Genomic DNA, 5033 nt, shown 5'->3' with positions numbered 1-5033 from the left:
GGTTTCACCGATCACCACGCAACTTTGTAGGCATATGACCACACATAATCTGAGGGGAGCCCTCCATTATTGACCTGATCAAACAAAATGGGGGCGCTAGAGAGCTAATTTCTTATCTAGGCCTAACCGCCATATTGATTTTTACTAAACTTGGTAGATATGTAGAACAGGATGCCTCATTCTAATTGGCAACTGGGTGGCGCTATAACAACAGAAAAATGCTTAAAAATGGCTAAAATGCGACCGATCGCTGTGGCTCCCCCTGTGGACGAATGTTTTTGGGGTTTTTTTTTCTAATTTTTGGTATGACTAAGTCATGGTATGGTATGCTGTACATAATCAAGGAAACTGTCAGTGTGTCATTCTGTCAGTCAGTCAGTCATTCTACCAGTGCGCCCCACTTTTAAGTCAATACAACATATAAACACTTTAACTATCTGCCTTTCAACGTGCTACCTCAACTACTAATGTTTTAGCCCACTAACTATCCCACTATTGGCAATGGTACTACTGTACTTTCAATAAAGCAATCATACTATCAAATTCACAAAAACTGTCTGAATACATCGCTCTTCTTAATGGGTTCAGTTGACTATTTAATCTGCAATTTCCTATGACCTGTATCCCAAACACACACCATGTGAAACTGTGCACTCAATGGGTATGGACTAGTTTAACTGGAAACATACAACTGGGGAGTGCCGAGTAGCTCACCTGGTAGAACAGGCGCCCCATGCACAAGGGTTACGTCCTTGCTTCAGCGGCGGCAGGTTTAATTCCTACATGCAGCCCTGTAGTGCATGGCATCTCTCTCTCTCTCCCCCTTTCATTCTATCACTGTCATATTAATTAAAAGCCAAAAAAGCAGCCTCAAAAATGATCTTACAAAACATGCAACATGCATGTTACAACATACATATATATAAAATTAGATGTCTTTAAGCCACCATGTAGTTTGGTGTTTCACAATTAGTGCAGCTTAGTGTTGTTTGATTTTTACCATGCAGGGATTGTTCTAGTTGACTTGCTTTCAAAGTTCAGAGGTTTCTGGCCGACAATGCAGATGTTTTACTTAAATAAAAAACAGACGATGAGACCATGAGACAGGCAGGTCAATTCAGACAGCCTCTCTGACTCTCAGCAAATCATTATGCAAAGATCCAATAAAGAACTTGTGCTGTACTTTGCACTACATGCTCTGTTGTCCTGCTTGTGTCACTGCAGACCTTCAAAGTCGTGTTTTTGTCATCACAGTCTGCAGTTTCTGCAAAAAGCTTGGAGAGAACTTCAGCTGTCCCAAAGTGAATCATCACACGTGATGATCATTAATATTCTTTAATAGTTCATGTTTATTGTTAAAAAGTGTAGCTGCATGATTACTTTACGTTATCTAATCATCACTGATCTGTTTTTGACATTTGGCAAGCTTCCTGTTAAACTTCAAGTTGGGTTTTTCCTTCCGTTTTTCCTTTTTTCCTTCCTTCTCAAGATTTATGTATTTGCTACTATAAATACACTGTTTACATTGTATTAGTCACACCAGTCCTCTGTTTACTTACTGAAATGAGCCCACAGAAAGTTCTGTCATCTTCTTATCATTGCTTACATAAAAAAATACAGACAGTGGGGACTCATCAGTGTTCCTTTATAGTTACAGTAAACATGCAACCAAAACCTGACCAAACATAGCCTTAAAACTAAACCCAAGGAAGATGGGTGGCACCTTTGTATTCTCACTAATAATAGATCCTTCACTTGATGTAGGACTGTTTATAACAAACTGTTGTATTAACTGTTGTGAATAGCTTCAAGAACATGTTGCTTTATCTGTTTGTCTCATTTTCCTTACATTTCAAATGTCACACATGAGTATAGACTTGAGACAAACAACAGCAAAGCAAAGAAAAGGCCAGCATAGGGATGTTGGCGGCTCTCATATGGAAGATTTCATCCCAGAATGAATACATTACAGGTCATGCATGTCACCAAGTGTGGGTTTACTGACTCAGTAAAAACCATACCAGGTCCTTTAACTTCAATCTCAGTGCAGCTTTGAGTATGTAGCAAACATATCCAGCGAACAGAGTAAATATGGTGAGTTGAAGGGTCAGATCACCCAAATTACAAAGCACATATTTTGCTGACTTCCCTCAAGTTGTATCTATCCTTACAGTTTCAGTTTTAAGGATGTGTGATAAACTTGGTATTTAAAGGCTCTCTAAGTCTTCCTAAGCTTGAAAAGCTTTTGTCACATATAGCAAACATCTCCTCACAATCCGCTAGCTACATGTCCTCTGAATATGCTGTGGAAAAGTCCGGTCTCTGTAGGCAGCCCAGGCTCCGCAAATGGCAACAAAAACACTTCACTTCTGTTTACGTTCAACAATGTTATCAAACACAACGGAGCTAGCACGCCTTTTAGCCTCATTGTAGCCTGTAGCTCTAACTGCCTCTCTGGGCACTGCATTCACGTGTGCGCGCTTGCGCAAGACCGTGAGACATGGGCACCGCGTTCATGTGTGTGTGCTTGCTTTCGCTGGTCTTGCACTGGCTGGTTGATGCAGCCTGGACCCAAATGTTTTTGTTGCCATTTGCAGAGCCTGGGCTGCCTACAGAGACCGGACTTTTTCACAGCATATTCAGAGGACATGTAGCTAGCGGATTGTGAGGAGATGTTTGCTGTATGTGACAAAAACTTTTCAAGCTTAGGAAGACTTAGAGAGCCTTTAAGTATTCAAGTGAGGCAGCATTCCTCTTCTATAGGAAGGAGTTGGCACTAATTGTTACACCTCCAATTGAGTCATTCCTATTTAATACCGCAGGGCTGGATCACCAAATGGGCAAAATGGGCAACTGGCTCAGGTCGAAGACCCATGGAAGCCTGAGAGCTCATGGTACAGCAATTAGTTTGTGGTAATTTTATGAATTGAGAATGTGTCTGTTAATCCTATCCACCATGTTGCATTATAAAGGGAAATGACAGGAGCCAACACCTGCCGTTAAGTCATTAAGTTATTTTCATATGGTGCAGTAGAATAAACAGCCAAGTCTCATTTTGAGGTAGTCAAATACTGAGACTTTGTCACACACCCTGGCAAGTGATATCAATGCCAAAAGCACCCTTTAGCTTCTTTAGGAGATGCAATGAGCTTTCATCTCCAATGTAAACCCAATCCCAGGCAATACTGGACGCTGAGAGCAATTGATGTGGTATAAAGAGCGAAAAAGTTTGCATAGCTGGGCTGGTCAAACAAAGCCAGACTTTTACTCAGGACACTGCTGTTGGTGTCACATTTGGAACCAAAGGTCACAGTTGTTTCAGTGCAATGTTACGTGACAAACGTACCTATTTTAACCCATAACATGATGTTTTCTTAACCTAACCAAGTTGTTGTCTTGCCTAAACCTAACTGTGACAGTTTCACAATATTAACCATGTGTTACAATGTGTTTCAGCTGTGCTTCATAGAGATGCTAAGGGGTGCCCTCTGCATCGCTATCAGATTCTAAGGGGCATGAAAAAGCAAGTCGTTAAAAACTGCTGCTTTGTCAGTGACTTCCAGCATCAGACACCGACGAAAAAAGTTGTCCTTTCACATCGGCATGATGCACTGCCAGCATCAGAAGGAAACGAGGCGGGACAACACCAAAAGTTAAAGGAGCAATAAGCGAAATTCATCATTTCTAGATTGAAGGCATTAAAAAATTGCTATGTGAAGAACTAGAGGTGTAATTTCATCTGGAGTATAGCATGACCTCACACACCCTCTCTCTGTGTTGATCTCCAGCCCATTGTTTACAAGCCGGTCCGGCTGCGGTTGTGTTAGGTGAGTAGCCTGGCAGCTCAGCTAACATTTGCAATTAGCATTGTAAAATGTAGCCCGGCGGGCAGCCTGGCGGCTGTGTTTAGCTATTCCCCTGCCTACTTCAATGATGATGGTCCCTGTAATAAATGAAATATATTTGCTGAAATGGAGGCGAGGCTCAGTGACTAGAAGAGCTGGTAGAAGCGCTCCATAGCTGCAAGCTACTCCAATAGCCGTAGTAGCTCTAGTGCTAACTCTGGGAGGTAACGCTAACATTCCTCTCTTCTCCGTGAGCCTGCCAGGCTCCACGCTAGAGCTCGCCGGAGCCGAGAAGCAGGCTCCCGGAACGTTAGCATGGCAGCCGACTGGTGCTAACGCTGATGTCCCCACGCTTCTCGGCTCCGACTCACTGAGCCTGGCGGAGAAGCGTGGGGACATTAGCACTAATGGGCTGCCATGCTAACGTTCCAACTCTTATCCGTGAGACCGTGGAGTTGGAGCGTTAGCGTGGTAGCCGAGTAGTGCTAACGCTAACAGGAAAGCAGGGAAATAGCTAAACACAGCAGAGACCGAGAGTGAGTGAAAGACATTGCTAACTGCTAAACTAAGTTGGCTGTTTAGGTTTTATTTCCTCGCCCCTGTGGCAAGTGAATCTGCCTGCAGTGAAAGCGGGGGCTAACCGGTGCTTCCTCCTCATGCTCCACTTCACTCAGCTGCTAACACAGCCAGTTAGCCTCCGCTAGCTTCCCAGCTAGCGGCTCTCCGTTTGGATCCAACCGGAGCACCGAGCCCTGGTTTGTTATTCAGGTTAATGTGGGAAGAAGCAGCGGGTATATCGGGCAGCTGAGTGAAGCTGAGTGAAGCAGAGCCTGCGGAAGAAACACTGGGACCATCTGGGTGTGATAGTCCGTGCTGCGGTACTCGTCTCGCCGGCACAGACGAGGCGAGTGGCTGTTGGAGAGCAGAGGTGGAGGGAGGAGTGGCTCACGACACACTTTGTTTTGCTCTACAGGCAGTGCACAACAGCAAACCTAGCGGTGAAACGATTTCGCTTATTCGGCAGCAGGGGTGGTGGATGGGCCCAATAATAGGTTGGTGTTCGCTTCCTGTAAGATTGTAAGGCCAAACCCTGTTCTTTTTTCCTAAATCCAGCCATGTGTGATTGTTGCCAACATGTTACCACATGTTTGCACTTTAAGGAAAAAAAAGGTCAATTTGTGGTATTGT

Source organism: Epinephelus moara, chromosome 12 (genome assembly GCF_006386435.1).
Source record: "Epinephelus moara isolate mb chromosome 12, YSFRI_EMoa_1.0, whole genome shotgun sequence".
Taxonomy (NCBI): domain Eukaryota; kingdom Metazoa; phylum Chordata; class Actinopteri; order Perciformes; family Serranidae; genus Epinephelus; species Epinephelus moara.
The sequence above is the reverse complement of the archived record's forward strand: the minus strand, read 5'-3'. Positions refer to the sequence as shown.